Source organism: Neopsephotus bourkii, unplaced genomic scaffold (assembly GCF_033783945.1).
Source record: "Neopsephotus bourkii isolate Nb327-2 ecotype Australia unplaced genomic scaffold, CSIRO-AGI_Nbou_v1 NB_1846, whole genome shotgun sequence".
NCBI lineage: Eukaryota > Metazoa > Chordata > Aves > Psittaciformes > Psittacidae > Neopsephotus > Neopsephotus bourkii.
In genome coordinates this window covers 998,844-1,024,200 of record NW_026902319.1, presented here as the reverse complement: position 1 = coordinate 1,024,200, position 25,357 = coordinate 998,844, and the positions used below count along the sequence as shown (strand labels likewise).

The 25,357-nt window shown below is 41.5% G+C and overlaps 1 protein-coding gene across 1 annotated transcript in view; it reads left to right on the top strand.

Annotated features, from left to right (window-relative positions):
* The window catches only part of SGCD (sarcoglycan delta), a 525,277-nt gene that overhangs the window by 138,878 nt on the left and 361,042 nt on the right, over positions 1-25,357 (top strand). Inside the window, exon 2 of the mRNA XM_061343981.1 lies at positions 8,323-8,492. The gene's annotated coding sequence lies outside the window, so the exon portion shown is untranslated. The remainder of the gene's footprint in view (positions 1-8,322; positions 8,493-25,357) is intronic.

Here is a 25,357-nt window from a genome sequence, read left to right as displayed (position 1 = left end):
GGAAGTCCCAGGGAGTCATACAATATTTATATATATTACAGCATAAATGGGGAATTATGAAAAATTGATTACAATGTTCTTTATTCAATTAATCTGCCAACCAAGATTATTTGCTGCTGACAGGCGAGGGCAGATATATTGGAGTGACTGGGTGGGCACCAAGAGGAAATGTTCAAGGGAAGCTGGTTTTTGGATGTCTTTAAAGCTAGTTCAGATACTGACTATACAAACCTTCTTCAGAGACTGATGCAACTAAAATGCAAAATGTTACCACAAAATTAATCTTTTGATCCTTAAATAGATTTAGTTTTTTTTCATTCAAGAAGGGACTATGATGTTCATCTGTTCTCACCAGATGTAAAATACAGGCCACATAGCTTATCATGCACAGCATTTGCAATGAGCTACTGCCTACTGAATAAGACCAAAGGCACCCATTCTCTAGCCAAATCAGAACAGATTGCTGTTCTCTTTATAATAGAGGGATGGAAGCCTTGCTCCAAAGGCTTAAGAATGCTGCTCTTTTTCATGTGTGTGAACTCCATGGTGTATGTTATCTACCTGGGAAAGGTGGAGATCAATAGGACCCATACTGCAGCCATGAGACATACTGAACATAATATTTTCAGGATAAGATAATGAAATAATGTGTTTTCCTTTTGTGGGAAGTTTTGAAAGAAACCTTGCAACATTGTTCTCTAAGTGATAAAGTACAATCACTGTGTAAGAAACACACGGTGGAAAAGCATAAGGTGGAGAAAACTTGGCAAAAGCAAAAATCCATAATTTAGAAATGATGCCATCTTATTGCATCCTGCAAATATCATTCCTACTGGGAAGTTGAATTACTGCACCTTGAAAGTGTAGGCAAAAATTACGACCCAGAAGAGGTCTTGCTCTCACAAGTATAGGTACATTCCTCGGGCTGTGTGTACAGCTGGATTAATGCTTGTGAGCACAATCCCAGTGCTGCTGCAATGCTTGCATGTGCACCAGTGTATATGAGTGTTTTCCATCTCTCACTATGAGAAAAGCTCCCCTGAAAACTAATCTTTTCAAAGGCAGAATTATTCTTGCTCATGAGCTTTTCTTGCTTTGTTTTCCCAGTGAGAAAAGATGCTGAGGTGGACTAATTGCTTAAAATTAAGATAAGAGGGAATGCAAGGTGTTTTCAAGAAGTAGGCTAAGTAGAGTGAAAAGCTACAGGTGTGGAGTAACTAGAGACTTGTCATTAAAGCATGCTAAAACCTGGTCCCATTGCCTTGAGATTGTGGTGTTTGCTGCTGTTGCATTTAATTTGTGCTGCAAGAGCAGTTTGCAGCTCTAAGCAAGGAATAGCTGCCTGAGATCTTACGCACAGGTATAATGAGGGATTTCATCTTCTAAGAAAGTCCAGGTACCTTTAACCTGGTAGATTCAGATGTAACTGTCCCTCCCTGCTTAATGTCTGACCTGCTCAGGTATAAGCCAGCTCTAACCTTGAACATGGCAAGATTCACTTGGACAGGACTGGACGCAGGTCTGTGCCTGCATTTAGGGGTCCAAGCACCTTAGCTCAGACCCATTGCAATGCTATTGCAGTTGTTCAGTGTTTATTGCAGAGCTGGCTCACATCTGGCTGGTAGAAGCTCCAGCTGTGGGGCTGAGGTCCCCCAGCTTCAGAATTGTGCCTTTGGGAGGATTTCAGGCTAAGGGACAGAGAAATATTAACGTTAAAAGTGTCCCTTAATTAACTGCATCGGAGTGAATAATTTGCTGATGGATTTCGCCTGCTGCTTTTTCTTTCTCTATCTTATTTGTTTTCTTTTCTGTGCAGAGAATGTCCTTGAACAGATTGCAGGTTTCTTAACTTGCTACAGGAGTGTGTCTGATAATTTTATCTGCCATTTTTATTGGGTTGTTTGAAACAAGTCTGTTCCCTGCTTGTCTTAGTGAAACTTTCAAAGGCAGGAATTGAAGAATAGTATAGTGCTCTCTGCAGGGCAATTTAAGGACTCATGCTAGGGGGAAAAGCATGAAGGAATTTATAAGATCTGCACACTTTTATTTTGTGGGTAAAGGCACTAATTTTATGTCTGTACATAACAGACAATGACATTTCCTTTGGTGAAGTTCGTTTGGGCTTGTTTTATAAGAAACTGATTGCAGTGTTATATCAGCAAGTTGGGCACTTTTGTAGTTAAGTAAAATGGCTATATTCCAAACCTGAAATGTATTCTTTTTCATATCCACGGGCCTTTTCCTATCTGAAATCTCCTGGCAGAATCAAGCCCGTTGCTAAACAAAGAGCCTCACCTTGTGCAGAGGCAATGTCATTAGTTAGTCCAAAATTGCCTTGCAGGACAGGGTTATCACAGCAACTGTGTGTGGTGAGAGCAGCCAGCCAAGCCTCAGAGGTTATCCTGTTGAGAGGCTGAGCGCTTGTCGTTTAGTTGGGAAATCATCGCTTTGTGGGATTAGGCACTGGCTGCTGGCTTAACCCATCTGTCTTTGTGGTGTTACTTTTGCAGCAGCATCATCCAAATGTAGCAATTCCGCTTGCTTGCTTGCAGACAGACAGATGCAGAATATATGCCTCCTGCTTAAATTAGCAGAACACTCCGCATAACTCTCTTTTGGGCTCATCACTAGGAATGGGCCCTGGAGCATAACCCAGTTGACTGGCAGTGTTGTATGGCTGAGCTGACACTGCAATTTCACCTGTTGCTGCAGAAGGCAGAGAAGATAAAGGAGCCAAGAGGTTGCAGGTCTAGTGATGTCTCTGGGGTGATGTAAAAATTAGGGACAAAAAGGTGGGATACCAAAGTGTCCACGTTCAGGGAGGGAATGGCAGCAGATCTTTCACCCTGTCCTTTTGGGCTGCTAAAAGATGCTTCTGAATTCCTGGTGAGAGCCATTTTCATGCCTTGTGATGGGGCTGCAGGCACTTCTCTGACATAGACGTGATCCCAGCTTCATCCCTCTGGGCTCCGACTTGGAACAATGTGGGGAAAAAACCACCCCAAACCTCAAGTGCTCCTTGTTGAATTAACGTAATGTGAGACTAAAATAAAGTAGGGCATTTGCAGCTGCTCTGTACACTGTAACTGGGGCAGGGTATCTTAGCATCCTGATGGAGATATTAGCCCTGTAGCGTCCTGTAGCTGCTAAGAGAAAAGGCTCAGCAGTATTGGTTAATGAATGTTGTTTCTCATGCAGCAAAACCAACAGAGAACAGCATATGGACTCTGTGACAGGAGCAACTGTGGGGTGCTGGACTCCACTGACTTGATAGTTTTCCTTACATCCTACTTAGCTATAAAATTCTAATAAAGAAGAAAGAGGCCATTATATTAATGGCATTATGGGGATTGCAGCATGATCTCTAGGACCCATGGGGGTTTCTCTGATGTCCAGAATAAATGCTCTTCTATTCTAATGACCATAAATGACCTCTCTCCAAACCTGGTATTGATGAAATAGCTTTAATATTTCAACATCAATACTCCCAGCTTTGCTGAACAGTGACATTAATCTGATAGTGCATAGCACATGGGGAAGAACAGCCAAAAAATATGCTGGAACTTATAAAGTTATGCAGCTTTCTAACCTGACAGCAGCTTTCATGCTGTTTTCCCACCAAGTAGAAAAAAGTTGTGGGGTACAAATTACAGAGACGTTTCCCCTTAAAACCTGATGGAAGGAAATCACAGGGGTAGAAATTATGAGCAGTTTCCAAAGGGTACAGTGTAAACAGAGGAAGATTGTTGTGTAGTTGCTGTACTGTGCTCCTGTGTTTGCTTCTCTCCGGTTACAATCTGTTTTCTTTTTCCTAGCAAACATTTTCGATTACTTAGCTTATCTTAATTAATATGCAAACACAGACATGGATTCTCACAGCATAAAAACAGAGGCATTGCCTGATTTATGATTTTAATCAGGTCAGCCTTCGCTGATATGCAGTAAGAAATAATTACCTAGCTGTTTGTACACAGAATTGCATTGTACCCAATCCATATGAGACAGCTTTTCCTGACACTTCAATCCCCTGCTGACTTTGTTTGCTTAGCTTTCCTTCTGGTCACAAAATAGGAGTGTGTAATAGTTTTCCACCTCTGAGATCATTGCCCTCTATTCTTAACTAAGGGTGTATAGGCCATTTGCAGGCTTTAGGAAGCAATTTAGTATACAGTTGGCTGAAATAAGAGCTTGGTTAGTAGTTGCAGTGACCAAAAGACATTGTCCAGGAAAATCTCTTTCTGGGTTTTCAGTAGCAGCTCTCGCTCTTAGACTTTATGAACACATTTAAAATGTAGGTCCAAATTTAAGTATGCCCAAGAGCTCAGGCAAAGCACCATGCAGACCGGACAGCTGTGACATATTGGTATTGACTGGTCTGAACTGGACCCCAGCTTTTCAGAAGCTGTGGCAGAGCCCTGGGGTTCGCCAGAAAGGGAAGTATTGCAGTTGCAGATACAGTGACTGTTTCTCCACTCCTCTCCCCCAGTCTCAGCTGTGCCAGTGTCTCTGAGCTGTAGAACCCAGCTAGGTGGTAATCAATTATGTTGCTGTATCTGTCCTGTGAAAAGGAGTTTTAGCCTGTCAGGTTAGCAGTTTAATTGGTTTTATCAGTAGCTGAATGTGGATTTTATGTGCCTGGCACTGCCTCTGTGGACATTTTATGTCATAGTGTACCGTATGGAAGTGTAAAGGCTGTGTGTATGTGGCTCTCACTTGTTGCCTCTGTACTAACATAGGAAGTTTGCAAAGAACTGAAACTTGTTTGGGATCTTGAGTTTCATTGCCCCTTTGTGAAAACCCGTAAGCCTCTTGCATTGTAGCCCAGAAAGACGACAAGGTTTCTAATGTCACTTCTCTGCAAACTAATTGGTGTACTTGGCACGGGCTAACAGACATCAAAGTATTTGTACAGATGTGAGGGTCTATCCAGGCTAGATAATTGCTTCCCCCTTTGGCTTGATTTCACTGGTTGCCAAGTTGGGTAACATTTAACCTTGAATTCTGGAGGCACAGTCATTGCCCAAGCCCTCCTAACGAGGAGCCATCTAGCAAGTTGACATGACAAGACTGTGTTAATCTAAGTATTCTGCCTGTGAATCTGGTCACACTGAGGTCAAGGCTGATGTATCTCCATTAATCCTGTTTCTGTCCATACATCTTAATTCACCCTGAGAGCACTGCTAAGTTCTTTTGTTAATCGTTTTCTCCCTGTCTCCCCCTGTGAAGCGAAGTTCATTCTGTGAACAACGCTGATGCAGCCAGGTTAATAACTATTGATGTCACCATGTTAATAACCATCTTGCTGCCCATGAATCTGAGCCTCCCCCTGACGAGGTGGTGGACATGAGCCACTTAATCATCCCATCTCCCTGCCCATGGATCTCAGTTCACCCTGTGAAATTTTAATCATTCTGACTAGCTAATCATGATAATTTCTCACTGTCCAAGGGGGTGAGTTCACCCTATGAGCAGCTCCAATGTCCTTGTTAATCATTGTAACCTCTTACTGCTCACGAGCTGCAGAATGCAGGGATATCTTTGCTGATTGCTTCAATACCTCACTGTCTGGGGGCTGGAAGAGCGCCCTGTGCTTTGCAAGACATACCCAGGGTACTTTATTCTCTTTCTGCCCTCAATTCTGAGGCCACTGCAAAGCCTTCTCTTCAACAGCAGTTTTCCTGGCATGGAATCAACCTCTCTGGAGTGACATGTTGAATAACAGAGTGTGTTTGCATGCAGAGCAGCCCAGCTCTGTTGATTGACTGGTGCTTTCCTGAAAGGTGAGCTCAGACCACAGAGATAAGCATTAACTCAATGAGACATTTCAGTTCATTCAGCTGAGATGCACCATTGTACTGGGTAGGTCTGATAGGACTGTAAAACTAAATAGGTGTTGATGTGGTGCTACACGCTGTTCCCTTATGTTGGTTCCAGCATGAGGCCCAGTGCTTTTCATGAACACTTACAGCTGTTAATGCCTCAGCCTGTAACATCCTGAATCATTGCGGGAACCTTAGGGACAGTGAGAGGGGAGATCAGTCACAATTTTAGGGGATTGTAAAGTCCTACCACTACTGGGGTGGAATTGCTGTTTTCCACCCTGCTCCTGGAGAATTGGTCCTGATTGAAGCTTGGAAAGGGCATAAAGGAGCTTGTCGAAACCTCATAAATTGCAGACATTTTGCAAACTCAAGCCCATGTTTTAATACACATGAATTGCAGTGAAGACTCTGGAACTGCATGTAGCATTTGAGCAAGAAACTTGGCTCATTTTCAGCAGGTTTCTCCCTCATCTCTGTACAGCCCTCCCAGGGCTCCTTGAAGTGCTGGTTTTGTCTCTCTGAAAACCCAGCTACCTTCCACTGCGAGTGGAATTGAGAAGCAGCTTTAAAAGAAGCTGCTGAAAGCAGCTTTGTGAGCCAAAGAGGCGGAAATAACAGCGTGAAGCCAAGCCTAAAAGGAGCCTCCTCCATCTTCAGAGAGCCACAAAGCCAATGTCACCAGTCATTTTGTGGAGGCAGTCAGCAAAGGTCATCTTCCCCCCTGAATCCGGAGTGATGGCTTTTTTTCCCCAGAGCCTTGTGATTGGGCATCTTACTGCAATTTTATTGATGACAAAAACTTGTCAAGTTTTTGCCTTTTTTAGTTTTTATTTTCCTCCTTCTCCTCCTTAGTTTAGTTTGGGACTTCACATTACTAAACAGAGAAGCAGTCAGCTTGATTAAAAGTGGCGTCTGTTCTGCTGTGGCAAATTCAGGGTTGTTTCATGCCTGGGTTTTGAGAATAAGAAACCACGGTCACTCTTGGTACAATGGTAGATGTGAAATACTGGAAGTACTTTCATGCAGATGATTTTATGCTTTGTAAAAATTCAAGGGAAGGGAAGACTGGTGTCTTGGAAAACAAAACCAGAAATACACAAAAAGTTGGAGGGAAGGAGATTTATACCCCAGTGAAGCAAATTAGCATTAAAATAGAGCAGACTATGAAAAGGTGAAACTAAATGTTGCAGAAATGCTGAATTGAAGGGACAGCAGTTAACAAAGACTGAGCTTGCACAGATTTGTGAAGATATTTTCCATCAGTGTAATTGGAGGAGTATGGGAAAACAGCACTGCTCCTTTTGTGCAGTGCCAAAAATGATGGAAGCAGATACATCCTTTCATTTTCTCATGTTCAAGTGCCTGCAGCGTGGTCGAGGTGGTTAGAGCAGGTGCTGAGGAGCCAGAGCTTCTGCAGGCCCTTCCTGTGTAATCAGAAATGACAGCTCTCCCACGCCTCTGCAAGGGAGGCGAGCAAACATCCCAAATTTTCATGATTGTTTGTAAATGTCTCATTTGCAAACATAAAGTGGTTTTTAGGACTTAACTCCTGGGATGCTCTCAGCACACAGCTCCCAGCCTCTTCCTTCCCTGATTAGCCCCAGAGTGAACCAGCCTCAGCTCCGTTCCTTTGCACAGATTTAAAACATCTCCATCACTGTAGCAGGTACACAGTGCACAGGCAAGGAACTGACAATTTTAAAAGGAGCTCAGGAACAGAAACCTCATTTCTAAAGGTAATATCAGCCATGTCTGCACTGCAATAAAGCCCAAGACTAGAAGCCAAGCTGCTGTTCCTATTCACTTCAAATCTTAAAGTGTAAGCTTTTAAAAGTTTGGTGTTTTTTTCTTTAACCAGCCCAAGAAGCTTTCTCAAGCCAAGATCAGAGCACCCTGACTTGTATTTACCACATGTAGTTCATTCTAAGGAGAGTGACAAAAAATACTTAAGAAACACAAAAGCTGAAAAAAAGAAAAGGCAGCAGGGACATGAAACATGAACTATCAGAGCTTTTCTCTAAGTGTAGCTGTATGAGAAATGGAAATATATGTTTCTAGTTTGGGCATGTTATACTGGATAACTTGCTTGGCTTCAGATGGGAGTTATCTATGGGATCTACTGCAGACAGTCTGGCGTAGGCATCAGGAGAAGATAGAAAGTGATCTTATTAGTGCCATCAGGACATGTTTTTAGGAATGACCAATGATCATTCACTATCATATATGCTGCAGTTTTTCTCTTGTGCAGGTGTATTTATATCACACACCCCTAACAGTAAAGGCAGATAAAGCAGGAATAAGGAGGTTATTGATTTCTTTCAAAAATAAGAACAGGTTTGTGTGTTCATGTATGTGATTCTAACGGCATGCGTATGTCCAGTCTTGGTGTTTATCAGTGAATCTTCTGACTGTGCATCACAGATTCATTCCTACTTTAAAACCTTGTCCTGATGTTGTGTTCCTCTGGGACTCAACTGCCTTTTGGATCTTCTGTCTTCAGGTCTCACCTGTGACAAATGCCAGCCAATGATGGTAGCAGGCGTGGAGGATTTCAGTCCTCATGTGTTCAACACTTGGCACGAATGTGACAGGATGGTGACTGGGAGAAGATTTTCCCTTCTGTGACACCAATTGCAGGCTGCTCTCCTGTTAGGTGTACTATGCACAGAGGTAGGTGTTTGTGGTCCTTGGTACTGAACATACATTAACTGTCCTCTGGTTTGGTGAGGTTTTTTTAGTAAGGATTAGAGCAGGATCTCTTAGTGTGATAATTCAGGTATCGTAACTTTTTGTCGCCTGATGGGGCTGATGTTTGAAATCTGTTAAGCCATTTGGTTCTGGCTCTATTCCTGGACTCCTCAAGATAAAGGCTTTTTAGTGTTTTGTTCAAAGTAAATGTTTATTTGTTATAAACAGTTTGGATTCACCAGTTACTGGCATTTTGAACCTGCAGATAGCTCTGACTAGATAGAATGCTTATGTTGACTATCTAATGCTCATGGTTTTAAGAGAAAAAGCAAAGCACGGTACTTAATCCAGTCCCCACAATTTCCTTCATCTGAAACCTTGCACTAGCTCAAAATCAAGGGGTAAAATAAAACAGAGGATCTTCTGACTTAAGAGATTGGAAGGATTTTCTGCAAGTATAACAACTTCCTGACAGTGCTTCAGGATTTGATTCCACAATACCCTGCTCCTGTCTCTGTTTAATACAAAGTCTTTCCAAGTTATTAAATTTTGTACTTCCCCTTGTCCTGCTCCCTGGGAACTCTGCAGATACTGTGTTGGCGGACACTGGCACCAAGCTCATGCCTTTCAAAGAGCCTGCATGTGCCAGTGCTGTCCCTGCACCCTTAACTGGGTGTTTTTCTGTAATCCTCTTTCTAAGATGGACAGGATAAAAAATGCCCATTTTCCAGTCTTTGACTTCTTCAGGAGGAGTGAAACCAAACCAAACCTGCAGATAAAAGAATGGAAAAGTAACCATCAACTAGGTTATGTGTAACAAATAACTTCAGGGGTGTGATGCAAGTGACGATGAGCAGCCTTTAGGGAAAAATATAAATTTTATATTAAAACTATCATAGTCAGTGGGAATTTGTTTGGATTTGCACAGGCCTCTGCTAAATTACTTTGAAAGAAAATATCATTTCCAAGCCAAATTGTCTCTCGGGAGGAATAATTTTCCTGATTTTTGAATGGATTTTTTCCAGCAGAAAATCTGGCTAGTCTCGCTTAACCAAATCACAGCTTGGACTGTAGGCCTGGAAACAGGATCCATTTATATGTTTTAACCTCTGCTGAATAGCAAATAAAGAATGCTGATGTCATGCAGTACAAAATTAAATAGAACAATATGTGTAATGAACTGATTTAAAATGCAGCTTAAAAAAAATCTCTTTCCTTTTTCTCACAGTCCATTAGGGCGTCAGTGGGTCTTTCATTGCTTCAGCACATTGTTATTAATAGTGCAGAAAGATGCAGATTGTAGGCTTGGGGGTCCATAAGTTTCCTATGGGTACTCCAGGAAAACTAAAATGGAAGTTATACATGCAGTAGCAAAAGGGGAGAGAGGCCAGGGTGAGCAGCATGGGAAGTACCGTGACACACTGATGAGCCTGTGGCTATGTGGAGATGCTCAGGCTTTGTCCAAAATGGTTACACCTGTGAATTAACTACATCAAGTAAAGCTCCACTGGGTTTTAGAGTTCATGATTGGGAATACTGAATTTGAATAAATTTGGTGTAATTCACCTCAAAAAGATGATATTACTATAAACTGTAATTCACCTGAATTCCAGTACAGCCATTCCTAATCAGAACTTAAACCGACCACAGTTCTGGTTAATACACTGAAGGAATCTATTTCAAAAGTTAATTTGGATTTGCTCTCCTGAAGACTCCTGTGTGTGCAAACCCTGATGCCTGTCAGTAAGTCCACACAACCTTAAAGACATAATTTCCAGTGGTTTTCTGGCTGTTCACGTTTCCTACTGCTGTTTAGTAAATGCTGTATGAACCTATAATCCTCCACCCAGTGAGCTTGGGGTGTTTTACTTCTGACTGTTGAATGCCATTTAAATTTAGCACAAAGAAATGAACAAGGGATCTGGCTTTTGTTCCTGATGTCAGATCTTATTTTCTTTTCAACTGTAGCAACTACAGACCCAATGGAGATAGTGTATTTTGACTTTGAGGACTCTGCTGATTATTAACCTATTTATAAGGAGTACTATAGACTGCAGGAGTATCTTGTAACCTTTAAGAAAATGTTTCTCTGACTGGCTCAATTTAAGACTCATTAATAGAGACTAAAGAAAGTTCATGGTCTCCTTCAGATTCCGGTTGTTGTCAGCCAACAAAGCATAAAAACATAACTACATTTTACAGTATTAATGATCAGCTGTAAAAGCTTGACATAACCTTTTTATAGCTCTATAACTAATCTTTTTATTATCAAGTTACAGTGGTTTGCATCAAATATGTATCATCTATAGTTAACTTTAAAACTTTCACAAGTTTTACAGTGCTGTTGTAGGCTAATGAAGTTTATAAATATATAGGTTTGTTTGAAATACTTAATATTTTATATGAAGGGTTTAAAAACTGATTGAAGCCAGCCCTTCTTGTTGAACTTTTGCTGTTGGAACAGCTATGACAGTGTATCTAAGTTCAGTGTATTTGCCTAGTTTCCACTGGGTGAAGTAGTAGCAGAGCCTGGGAGTTGAATTATAACTGTGCCTGTAGTGCTAGCTGAGGGCACAAACCTGTCTGCTGGGATGGTAAAGTGAGCTTATCAGTCACTTGACCCATTCTTAGAGCTTAAGATTCTCCAGTGCTGGACTTGAAGGGATGTGGTGTTGCCTTGAACTCCTGGGAATGTAGCTCCCAGAGTGTTGTGTAGTCACAGTCCTCTGGGAATTTTTATTCTAGATGAAGTAAGAGGGAAGGAGGGGATGGAGTGAAGACTGAAAGAAAAGTTCTCTGGACTCACAGATAATAGACTATGGGGGAGCAAAATGGGCAGAACTGCAGTGTCTGGGCTAAATCATGTAATGGAAGTGCTTGAGAGAGAACGAAAGGCTGTTTTAAACTGTTTCACCATGTTTATTCTCAGTGATTTGTGATAAAAAGGAGCAGGAGAGGGAACTGGTACAGGCTCATCAGCAACTGCCTTTCTTTCTTTACCAGAGCAAAATCTACCCTCTGGCTGATGCTTACACAGTGTTACATGCTTTACCCTGTTTAAAGGTCTTGCAGGTTTTGCACAATAAGGTCTTGGCCTCTCTAGAATTGCTTTTGAAGGGAGTCACAGGGAAGGTGGAGAGACCTTCTCTGTGTCCCTTTGTTTGTGGGGCAGTGTGGCACTGCACTGGGAAATCTGGCTGCTCACACTGGACAGGCTTGAAATAGCTCCTGCAGAGCTGGCATGGATGGGGATGATTGAAATACTTGCATGGAGCTGCTGTAATTGTCCCTGCAGTGGCCCCGAAATGAAAGTCACCTTTTGCGCATGAACTTGAACCACTTCAAAGTATTGCAAAGATCTGATCCTGTGCTAGATGTATTGGTGCTGTCCTCTGGAGAGGAATCCAGAGTATCCTGCCCTTTTTTCCTTTGTTTCCAGCTGACTAGTACCAACATGCAGAGGTATGAATGATTTGTCTCACTGACCAAATGTACAGCACTGGCTGCATCCTTTTAGCAGGTGTACAAGTGAAAAATCTAGCTGACTTGACAGACATCACAAATTGGAGCTTAATTACAAAGCATTGAAAAAATGCATGGAAAGCTCAAGTGATCGTGATTTCTGGGCTTTCAAACCAAAAGGGGGACTCGCTGGAGCAATTTCAGTTCATTACAAATACTCTGAACCTGCCTTGCCTAAGTGAGTTTAATTTTTTTCACCTGTCACTTATCTGCTTTTGAGATGCATAATTGCAGCACTTGTTCAGAGCTATGAGCCTCTGAAATGGGAAAAAGGATTCTTCTTTTTCCCTGTGCAAACATTAAAAAACAAAGGGGGAAAGGAAAGACTATTTTTGAGACAGGCTTTGCCACACACAGGCCTATGTGCAGACACATGGCCTCTTTTTAGCTTTTCTTTCTTTATTTTAATATCTTAAAAACACATATATCTTTGTGGGAAGCTTAGTAAGAAACAGCCAGCTGAAGCAAAGATTTTAGGAGGAAAAAGAAGTCAAGGGACTTGTGCTGTAGAGACAGCAGTTCAAACAGTGGAAAAGAGGACACAGCTGTGCACAGCTGGGGAAGTGGAAAGAGAGTATTCCCACATCTTCCCTTATAAATCATCCCTCACCTTTCAGATCCTGTAGTTTTCTGTTGTGTTGAATAGTTTTATAGAGAGGGAGAGCTATTTGCATTTTTCTCCTCATGCTGTTTATGGTATCTAGGTCAGTTATACCTACCTAAGCACCAAAAAAGCACTGCGGATTTCTTTAGTGTCCTTCGTAACAGTGTGTTTTCCTTTACCCTTCAAAGTCAAGGCTTCTCCAGCAAAAGAACAGGGGGGCCTTAGCAGCAGGTGTGTAAACCAATACACAGAGAAAGCTAAGAGGAGAAGGCAGCACGGGCTCTGTCTTCAAAAGATTCATGCTAGCAAGGTCTAATGGGAAGGTGGAAGCAGCGCTGTTTTAAAAGCACCTCCCACAGCCCAGCTGAGCAATAAAATCAACCAGGCTTGGACACTCACTATAACTCCTTTGGGAGTGGGTGTAAAGGAGCAGAGCACTGCATCTCTCCAGCTGCAAGAGTTACTGATTTCCTCCCATTCCTAATCACAGCTGAAGACAGCGCAGATGCTGTTTATACTGTTTCTCAAGGTTTGAGTCTGAGTGCAGTGGCCAAAGCAGTTTTGGTAGTGTTGTGTACAAGTACAAAATAGCTGGATTAGAAGGTTTTGGATGAATTTTCCACAGAGCTCTGCAAAATTAATACTGTACCACATATATACAAATGGTTAAATGCTGAATATTCAGATTCCTATTTAAACTGAAGATAGACTCAGAAGCTTTCAGACTTCATGTGTTCCTGGATTTTGATTCAGAAAAACATCATAAAATGTGTGAGGGGTTGGTGTACATTTGCAAAGTAACAGGTATGACTGCTCCTATACTAGTAATTATGCTCCAGACTTGAACCTTGGTAATGGCTTACGTGCTAATGGGAACTAGAGTTTTGCTTGTTCTGGCCAAAATAAGATGTTTCTATATGATGTAAAATTCTGAAATGCTTTTTGCTTGAACAGTACAATTCTATCTCAAAACATTCAAGAGACCATTTCAGGCAGTCAGTTTCGGTGTGCAGGATTCCAGCCCTTCACTGCTGTAATACATCATTATAAAATTTGGCAGAAGAGAGGGAGAATACCATATTTGTCTTAGAATGGTGAAGGGACCATAGTTAGACAGAAGAGAATGGCATCCTGGCCACAATCCAGGCTGGATAGTCTGCTTCATCTTCTCCCATAGCCAACTAGAAAAGTACCCTTTAATTTGAATATCCTGAGAAATGCAGTACAGGAATACACATGTCCAGATGAGAGGTGACAGCTTTGGAATGAGTGGTTATAGTATAGTTTTTCTAGGAAGAAAAGAAGTTGAACTATATGTCAGTGTAATAAAATGTATTTATCAGTATATTAAGAGTATATATCAGCACGTTAAGAATATATCTTTCTCATACCAAGTCTAAGAGAGGCAATGTGCATCTTGTTATTGTACAGCTGGGCTGAATGCAGTCCCTGCTATAATGCCAGTGAAGTTACGCCAAGGATCCTTTGCATACTTAATATTTATTAATATAAACATAGGATCAATATTTATTAGGTAGTTCAAGAAGTCTGTGGATAATGTGGGAGACTCAAGAATGGACAAGTAGTTCTCTTGCTTGTCTTCTTCCTCCTGTCCCATGCCTTACATTGAACAAGACAGTTTACTTCGCCAGAGGTGGTCAGAACTTCTACTTTCCACCAAACCTAAAAAGAGAAAATAAAACTTTTTTAGCTTATTTCAGATTTATTTTTCTTAAATATTAATGAGAAAAACAACAGGAGTGAAAATGTTTTGTTTTTCTGACAGCTCGCCAGAAAACAGGAATGAAAAATGATAACTTCTAAAGTTTCTTGTTAATTCCTTTCAACACTTAACTTAAAAAGTCTGTAAAAAGACAGATTAGGTCTAGGCTTTGTAGTCACAAACACCCTGAAGACATTAGATACCAGTTCATAACAATGAACTTCTTCAGTTTCTGGAAAAAGTCTATTTTGAGGAAATATTTTTAGCTGTTCAAATCAGTGTTTTTCAACAAGCACTGTAGAAAAACATTTAAAATGACCAGAAAGCAGAAATCGGGGTAATCTGAAATTACTTTTGTGCAGAATCTGTAAGCTTCCATTAAGTGCAAGGTAGGCTAAAGCGGAGGGAAACATAATTATTACAACACAAAATAACAAAGTATTGACAAGCTGTTGTTGGATCAATTGGATCCGATCTGTGTGCACAGTTGATAAATTGCTGTGTTAAAATATGTCTTCTTATAAACCACATTTATTTTCTCTCTCAGCATTTATTTTAATAACTTTTCATGCCAAAAACTTGTGTGCACCTGCTTTTTCTCCATGCTGCCTATACAAGAGCCTGCATGAGGCCATTTTAAAGGGGATGCGAATCTCAGCATTTGTCTCTGTGTCCTTGGGTGACAAGGGGCGAGTGGCAGAACAGCCTGAGATGTGCAGCAGGGTGCCTTACAGCAAGCCTAATTATCTCATGTCTGGGTGCCTGTCTGCAGTGATCTAGACAAGTTTCTAATTTGTTTTTCAGTACTGTAGGTTGAGTGAACTTAATTCTGGTTAAACACTGTCCATTGTGTAGTGTGGCCAGAGAGCCAAACTAGATCCTTGTCTGCCATAATCACTGATTATGGCCAGGCTGCTTTTTTTAACTTATATAAGTCCAATACAGTTACGAATGTGCAGTAATGTTTGGGGCAGATATTGTTTTATGAAGCTTAGGAAAATGCTTCTGTTCTGTGTGGCCAGAGAACTGTCCATGAGTATGGAGAGCCATAGCGATGGCATGGGTACTGCTTCCTGTGTCTGAAATACACAGGTCAAAATTCTGCTCTTATTTATACCAGGACTCAGACTTGTGTATTTACATTTTCTTAAGTCCCTCATTGATGCTTCCTTGGTTAACATCTGAGCTTATCACAGTCCAGGTACCCCACGCCAGCAATGAAGCGTTGTCTGGATTTCTCATTCCAGTGATGGAAGTAGCTAATGGAGTTAATGTCACTGTATCTTCTGCTCTGCCACAAGATCAGTGACGAGGCTCATCAATTTATTGTCCCCTCATGTAAGGGATCGAGTGACTAACTGAATTATGGGAGGGCACTGGAGATGCCTGTTGGTTTATGGATGTGTCTGTTTCCAGAAGTCATGGCTGGTCTGGCCCTTTCTCTTCTCCCTCACTGGACACAGGTATGCCATCACAGACAGATGACTTCATCCTTCACTCTGGTTCCTGGATACAGCACATCACTGAAGTCTTTCCAGATGCTTTTTCTTCACCCACTATCCTCCATGTTACCTCTCTTTTTCTTTTGCATATTGTCTTCCCCACTTGCTCTCTTTCCAGGATTTTCCTGGCCCCAGCATATCAGTCTTCTATTCCCACATGACTTCCACTGATTACAGAGCTATCTTGCTGCTTAATGCCACCACCTCTTTCCTAGCTAGCTCTTTAAAAAGGCAGTTAGCTGGAAATACATCATCCTCCAGCTTTGGACCTGAAGTCCATTCACTAAGCATTTTATACAGTCTTAATAAATGAGGAGAGTAAAAGGAAACAGCAGAGGAATGCAAAGAAGATCCTCTGGGAGTAAAGTCGTCAGAAAGTCATGGCTCCTTCATTAACTCTGGGCATAAGTTATTTTTGTTACCATGGGGGGTCCCACTATGGATTCAATTTTGAAAGGGTTTTCTTATTGTTCAACAGAGATGTGACATTATGGAGTGCTGGAGGAGAGGTGAGACCTGCAGGTGCCACACTGTATGAAGGATGACTCTCACAAGCTTCAGAGCATGGTTGTTCTTGTGGTTGCTTTGGTGCTTTATGGGAAGCCCTGGCCCTGCTGAGAGGAGGAGAAATCAGTGCTGGGCTCGGGGCAGGGATAAGTGAGAAGTTACACCCCTTTGATGGCTGCCTGAATGGCCGTTCTCATTGCCATGCCTCAAAGTAGTCCTAGAATGAGGGACCACCAGCAAAGCTAAAAGAGATGATCAGAGGTTTGAGGATTTGCTTGTGCATGTGGCTATGTTACGCTTGGGTTTCCCACCTGAAGATTTACATTAGATATAAGGCAGAAGTTCTTCCTCGTGAGGGTGGTGAGACACTGGCGCAGATTGCCCAGAGAAACATCCTGTTCTAGTGGAAGGTGTCCCTGCCCATGGAAGCTTTAAGGTCCCTTCTAACCCAAATCATTCTGTGATTTTATGATCTCTCATGGGGAAGGGACAGGGCTCAGCCCTTAGCAGGTGCCTGTGTTAAGTGTGCATGTGTGCCCTGCTGCTCCCAAACCTGCAGTGTAATGACACTAAACCATCATGGTTTTAACCATGCTAGGAGGTGCTTGCAGGAAAGTGGGAGGATTTTGGAAGTGGCTGCTTGTGCACCGGGAGGCTGGTGGGACAGTAACTGCTACAGCAGTGTGGTGCTCCTGGAGGGCAGTTCCTGCTGCTGAGAAGCTACTCCAGCAACCTTCCCACTGGCATGCATGAGGCTCCCTCTTGGGCTGTGCTGCTGCATTCTGCCTGTGAGGACACTGGTTTAGGTCTTTCCTCACCCATCCGTGGTCTAGAGGTAGATGTAGCCTTAAGCATGGACCAGAACAGATCCTGGAATACAGTTTATTCCTCTTCTTGTAACTATTTTCTAAGCAGTGGGATTGTGGTGTGTAATTTTCTCATCTGTGTTGCCAAAATACAATGTGTTTCACATTTCTGTGAAGGACCAGAGGAACTTGCTCAGTTAGGTACTGATTTTTCACTTGTGCCCAAGCCCAGTTTCTTGGCTGTTTCCAGCCTCACTGACCCAAAAGGATGACTGATGAATAAGACAAATCTCGAGGTAGAAAAAGGCAAATGGTACAGGCCTGATTAGTTGCTCCAGTAATTCAGATGAATGAAGTAAGAGCAGTGTTGGAGCTGCTGGCGATGTTTGAATGATGGAATGGTCACTGCTGCAGAGAGTGGAAGAAGATGAATCTGCTGATTTATTTATTTATTTATCTATTTATTTTAAAAGCCTTTTAAAACTTACTAGATTAAGTGGTTACAGTGAAATTTGGAATTAGATTAGATTTCACTGGTTACAGTCAAATCCTTGCTACTCTGCTTATATGAGCAGGTTCGGGGAACATTACCCCATTTTAAACCACTCCTTCTGTGAGAGGGAGCATCATGTTCAGAGTCTTGCTCTGGAAATCCTATAGAAGCTGTGCTGTCCTTCTTTGTCTGTCCTCCTGAGCTATGGCTCTGATGGCTGTGGATCCCATTGCAGAGCGGACTTGCTGACCCAAATGTCCATGCCTCTTGCTTTTATGTGCCCAGATACAACACTGGTCCCAAATGGCTGTATTTAGCTGTGTCCCTCCTGAATCCCCACTTATATCCACAAGCAGTGCTATGCATTTACTGAAGCTCATCAGAATTAAATGGGAAATACACATATTTCCACAGTATTTTATTTGGAATACTAATCTTATTTTAGAATTCACGTTAAGCCGTTGAATCCTTGGCAACTAACATGAAAACATACTGAATCATAATGAAATACAGTGCTACTGTATTCCATTATACACCATACTGGCATGACAGCAGCTTTTTCCCTTGCTGAAAATAGGATTGCTTACAATATATTTTTCTTTATTTTAGGGGAACAAGTAAGAAAGCATTTTGTAATAAAATCCGATCATTAGCTCATATCTTGCTTCATGTTCTAGTAGCTGTGGGGCAGGGAGAGGGGAACTGATGACTGCACAAAACTCCAGCAAGTATTTCACTGCCTGGTACTTCCATCTGGGCAGCTGGGACTTGAGTTTGGGCTGCAGAGAGTCCAATATCACAGAGCAGTGTTGCTAGTGCTAGGCTGGGGGCTGCAATATATATAGCACATCAGCCAGAGAAGTGATCCAACATGCTGTGTATCATCGTAACACTGTAGGTGAAGAATACTGTGGTGATATAAGGAAATAATACATGGCTGACACTACTTTATGGCAAACAGTTGCTGTGCAGTCATATATAACACTGTAGGAGTCAGCACATTGCAGACTTCATCCTCTGCCCTCTTGTAGAAACAAGAAGCTGTGGAACAAGGATTACTGAGCACACAAATCGGCTTAAAGCTCTTCTTATCCCTCTCCTTGGCAGATATAAGATTGGGATTGAAGACTGAGGCTTGGTTACTTTGGGAACTACAATTCAGAGGCACTGATGGCGCAGAGAAGAAATATATAGCACCCTTAGTGGGCTGAATCATGCCAGTTGTTTCACCCACTTTAATGCTGAAACACTTTTAATAAACACCCTGAGAAACAGAGATTTAAGGCCCAATAATAGCATGATGCGAATGAGTTAGTCTAGTAACACCAGAGCCTCCCTTGGAAATGTACTATACTCACCACGGTAATTACTAATTTTAAGAAAGTGAATTATATGAACTGCCCTATATTTTTTCTGCCTGTTTTCATAAGGAGCCATGCTTGTGTGAGATACAGCAGAGAAAATAGCAGGTTTTAAGAATCAGGGAAAAATATAAAGAGCAGAGGGATAGAAAAAACTTAAACATAAGGGTGTTTTATTTGTATTGTGTTTCAAACCAGCTCCAAGATGCCTGTAGGCTATGGACTCCTTTCCACAGAAATGGGCCAAGTGTGATCCAGCTCAGGGGAAATGTAAGGACAGGAAGGGCAGGATGCAATTTATATTCTCTCTTCTCCTGCCCAAGATCTCAGTCATAAGTTAATTTTCCTCTGGACTTCAGTCTTCAGTTCGCTCTGCTTGCTGTGTCCTTCATCCTGCTGGCTAAGCATCTGAAATACTCCATTGCACTGTCTCTTTCCCCTGCCTCATTAAAAAAGTGAAAAAGCTGGAGATGCTACATAGATGAAATAGGAATTCTAAGAGTGGAAGGGACCTTGGGAGATCATCTAATCCATCTCTCTGCCTCAAAGGCGGTGAACATGTAATTAACTGCTCCCAGTGGCTGTCTGATCTGTTCTTCAAAACTTACTGCATGGGGATTTCCATCACCTAAGAGTTTAGCCCAGCGTTTCACCAGTTTCATGCTAGGGAGTTTTCCTTAATCTCTAATGAAAATCTCCTTTGCTTTTATTTAAGCCCCTTGAGAGTTATTCTCTTACTTTTCTCATGCTTTTTGAGAACTTTGGTTATACTTGTGGTTCTCTGTTGGACTTTTTCTCACTGGTCTTTAAACTTTCATCATACGCTCTGGTTAAATTTGTCAGTGTTGCCCCCAGCACTGGGAAGAAGAGAAGAATTATTTCATGTATGATTTCCAGGTGATGGCTGAATGTATAAGGTAAAGATATTCCGTACTTCTGTAGTTTCATCACTCAGCTCTTCATTTCAAGTAATTCCACTAAATAGCACTCTTAAATTTTCAATTTTCCCTTTTGTAAAACCATGATCTGCAGATTTTATTTTTAAAATTTTCTTCTAATTTAAAGAAAATAAACTCATGTTGATTCACTTATAACAAAATTATTTATTGTAAGTAGGGTTCCTATCTGAATGTATTGCTTCCCTAAAGCCAAATATTAAGCATCTTGTTTACTCAGAGTCCATGCAGTAAAGAAATGTGTTGGTAACCATAATCTGAGGCCTGCTGTTACAAGTAGCATTTGCTTTCCAGTTTCCATCTGGAACATTAAAGCCTTTCTACTACAATTCCTGTAACCACAGCTCCGATATCATGTATATCTCTAATAACATCATACAGATTTGTTTGACTCATCTTGTTTTTCATCTGTCTTCAAAGAAGAATTGTTCTGAAGATGCAATGATCAGCTTATCTGAAGTGTCCTGAAGAGATGCTGGCTCTTTTAACACCATTTTTATCAGCTCTTTAATTCCTCGTAATTTTGTCATGCAATCTGTGGAGCCATGTACACATCATGGAGAAGATTCTGACTTTCCCTCAAGCAGCTAAAACAAAGAGGTATTGCACAGAAAGCTGCTTCAGACAACCTGCTGCTGTGCTCCCAAACACCACCCCGAGGGACAGTTTCCATACAAAGAATTTAGGCTATCCTAAAATACTCTGTGGATCTCGGGACCTGTTTGTACACCTGAGCTCATGCAAGGTGCTATTTCCTACTACCTGTGTTAAAATCACATGAGACATAAGGAAAGCAATGAAGGGCTGAGCATTGGGTCAGGGGTGGTAAGCTGGTATCAAAGTAGCGCATAAAATCCAGCAAAGTGCCCAGCCAGGCCTTTTTGTGACCACTACTACTAGACAGGAGCGTGGCCAAAAGTCCTGATATAATTAATTCTAGTGTTTTCATAACATCGCAGAGACTCCTGAAATCCTTGGCCCCAATCTCAGCCGCACCAGTGATAGGTAAAGAAAGAAAAAAAATCCCATAAATTTTAAAATCTCTCCCTCACACTGTGAATATGGGCTCAGATATGCCAAGGTTTTTAAGTATCTAAGCTTCCATTGACTTCTCAGAGAATTTAAACCTTTTATATTTATTTTTAAGTAAGAGAAGGAACTAGAATATCTTCATAGGTCTGATGGTTGTAGTCTAGAGCCCAATCACACACAGCATCCTGTGTGAATGACATACGTACATATAGGTGCATATGACACCCTAGAAGAGCAATGGTAGCAAACAAACAAGGTGCTGAGCAACTCTAGTTTATTTTGGGGAAATCATACCTTTCTAAGAGTCCCATCCTTCCCACTGCGTGTACAAAAGGCAAGTTTTTATCATGATAGTCCAACTGCCCTTTGCTTTTCTCCAGGCTTCATAGAGGTTTTCTAGCTCCTTTTATCCCATGGCACAGTCAGGCCAGAATAACACGAGATGAGAAAATCTCTGCTGAGAATGAGAACGTTTGCCCTATCAGGTGTGATTAACACTAACATGGCTAAACACCTTTGCTGACAAAGATCTGCAGGATGTGCATGAAATCTTAAACAGTCATTCTCTTTCCAGTCCTGGTCTCTTGGTAAATTATAATGTCAGTAAATTAAGCAGAATGCTGATGGAAAATTTAATGTGGTGAAATCTGGAAATTCTGACAGCCCAGCGAAGTCTACAATGAAACTCAAGGAACTCTTCCTTTTGACATCATGATACAGCTGTGCAACAGGGCCACGTCCATCTTACTGTACGCTGCACATCGGAAGTTGAACATTACAATTTAAATTAAATGGTTCTCAATCACAACAAAGGCAGTTTTACTCAGCATTATCTTTCTGTCATGGAATCCTCCCCTACATGAAAGTTCACCATCATAATGAAACTGCAGGCTATTTTCTGGTCTCGTGTTAGCTGCAGAGCTTGTGACAAGATGAGCTGTGAGCAAGGCAGCCTACACCGGGTGCCGTGAGCGGCACGATACAGAACCACATCACTAATAGCGGAGTCAGGGCTCTTGAGCTGTCATGTACAAATCTTGTTATAATGAGAAGAGCATTAGTTATAGAGGCTGAAATTTTCAAGCTGCCTAAGGGATTTAGATGCTCAGTTCCCATTAAATTTAATGGGATGCTTGCCTCAAAATCCCACCCACAATATTTTTTTTTACCAGCTATCCTTCCTGCAAGGGAAGGAGAAGGAGGTTAAAACAGAGAGGGGTGGAGAGAATCAGGTATAAGAGTGTTTCTTACCAGGACTGAAGGCTGGCTGGGTATTGTAAAATAGCATCCAGAGGGGACTAGAATGAAATACTGCTTAGGGCTCTCTTCTGATACTCAGGTAATTTGGGTCTGGACTCTGCACCAGCCTGCCCTGTGAGGTGAATGGGAGCATAATTCCTTCTGCGCTTTGAGACTTCTATTTATGGGCTGCAGACCTAGTTGCAGTCATTAAAGCACATTATAAAATGAAAATTAGTTAGAGAGACATAGATGGGATAGCAGTGGTCTTTGGAGAACATAGAATCATAGATACCTAGGATCAGAGGAGGCTGTGTTACACCAGTACACTTCTCTAATTAGGTCTGGTTGCGTTTACTTCTTCAACCAGATTTGTCTGTGTTTAAATCAGGTGCATTTATTAAGTGTCAAAAATACTGAGGACCAACTTGTTTCCTTGGTAACTGTGGATCCCATTACTTTCCTTCCAGGGAGCTACCAGCCCCTGGGCTCAGCTCCAGCCTACTTAAATTCAGGTCTGCTCTAGGTTTCCTCCATAGATTAGGAAAAGAGAGGTGGAGAGTGACATCCCAATGGTCCAGCTCATTCCCCTAAAGAGGAGAGGGTTCACCTTATTTAACTTCACCCATTCATGCATTAGGCACCAGCTCTTAGATATCTGCATAAGCTTCCTCCATAAACTGACATTTACTTCCAGCAGGAAATTCCTTCACTTACAGTTCTGTATTTAATATAGGTGCCCTCACAGGAGCCTGCAGCTACATAGTTCTCCCTCTAACTGAATGCTGACAGTTAGCTAAGATGCCCAAATAGTTAGGAGTAAATACACTGGGCTTCAGTTACACATGCTTCTGATCATTGTGTTTACATATGCTTGTAATGAGGGTTTTCCTTATGCCTGATCTTCTCTTTTGACTCTAAATCACATACAAGAGCCCTAAGTTAACAGAAGAAAAACAGCTCAGGTGTCAATACTTCCAAATTTCAACCTTTGACTTGTATTTCCTTTTTTTTGTTGTTGTTGTTGTTGTTTTTTGTTGTCTTTTTTGTGTTTCCCTCCCCCCCCCCGAGTCTGTTTTCAAGATGGTTTTAGTTTTGTCTTTTTTTTCCCCTTCTTTGTTGGCTATTTTCATGGCTTGATTTTCCAGCTGGAAATAAATAAAGATAAAACTCTCTCTCCACCCTGTGTTTGCCCTGCCTGTTCAGTGTGAGTGATGTGAAGGCGGGTAGGAGGGATTCCAGGCGGCCAACTGCAGTGTGGCATCTGGAGACACAAACTTGGAGGGATTCCCAGGAAGGGAATATAACATTTGGCAAGGAAAGAAGGAGCTTAGATGAGAGAGGGCTGTGAGGTTCCCCCTTTTCAATCCCCATCCTGTTGCTTATTTCTGAATATTTGTTTTATTCCCCAATCATATTAGAAGTGTAAATTACACAGATGAGCTAATGAGATCATCTGTGTCCATGCCATTTAGAGAAGAGGGAAACATGGAGATGGTTTCTCCCTTTTATCCTTTCTAATCATTTACCTTTATTTTAAACCAAATGATACTTGGATTCTGCACACACCGCTCTGCAAGCCTGGAATAGATCTTGTGGCATTTTTTCTGTGACTTGATATGTACTTGTCCTTTGTATTTATGTGGCCTGCCTTTCACTCCAAGCATCTCTATTGTCTTATGCCATATGTATGGGGTGAAGTTGTGGTCTATGAAAGTTTTGGGTTTTATAGGACTAGGACTTGGACTTTACCCATGCAGAGCTGTAGGTTCAATAAATAAAATGAGTCACTGTAAGGAAAAAGGGGTTGATAGCAACTTCTTGTTCTTTTTGTCCCTAAATTCTATAGAGCCATGACTGTAAGCGGTATTGGGTTCAGCTGGCATAAACTAGGCATCTTCCCTGCAGCATTGCTGATTTATGGGGATGTGACCCTATGTTTGCAATTAGGATTATGCCCATAGAACAGATGGGTCAGAGTGATGCATTTGCCTTTATGAGGCACTGAATCAGATTCACAGCAATAGATCATTCATATCACAAGTTGGTGCCATGCTGTTTTGGATAGTGGTGCAAGGAGGAGTTTCTTGCAGCAGTTGACAACTTTCAGACTTTAATACATGAAGTTGCTTCCCTTGCTAAATGTGTATTTGTATGGAAGGAAAGGAAATCTGTAAGACATTCTTAGTTTCTGTGAATTACAACAGAGTTTGAAAGATGCTCAGTTAGTAAAAAGCCTTTTAGTGGAATGGTAAAGACAATTCTTTATTCTAAATTTCTATTCTGAAACAGTTAGTACAGTTTGGTTGTAAATCCCTCCACAGAGACACTCTCGTTGCTTTTATCCTCACTCTTGATAGTTGCCACAAATGTAAATTCTCAGAAATACACAAACTCCAATCAGGAAACACACACTGACTTTCCCGGCTGAGACAGGGACATTATTATTTGAGTGCTCTGGTGCTAGAGATGTGGAGTAGGAGGCAATATGTTGAACATTTCCATGGGATCATCATGATACTGTCATGTTCCCTGTTACATGCTGTTTTTAAAAGAGCTTTCCTGATCACTGAAAGATGCTTCTTTCACTTAGGTCAGAGTTGGCAATCTGGTGTCTTTTCCTCCTTGAATTTCATTATCATCTCTCCTTTAGGAGTAGAATAAATGCTTGTTGGTTCACTCAACTCAGTTGTCAGGAGACACAAGGAGACATGAAAATGAAGTACTTAAAAAGAGAGATCAGAAAGATCAAGAGAAAATTATAAAAAGGTAAAATGTTTTCTGTAGCATAGATCTTACCTTTGCTCCCCAACAAGCTGCCCTCCCTCCCTCTCTCCTTCCTTCCCTTCCTCCATCCCTTTCTTAACATGCAGGCAAGCTTAAAAATAAAGCAAAATTTGGTAACTCTGCATTGTAAGGGGTCTGTTCTCTCCCTTCTGGGAGGGGATGAAGGGAAAATGTTATCTCAAACTGGAGTGTCAACTCCTGCCCATCTCGACTTCCAAACTTTACTTTCTCATTTCTTGCACTGCGATACTATACAAGAGAGATGGAAGACGCAGAAGGAAGAAAGAGAACTATTAATTTTTCTCCTTAAGATCC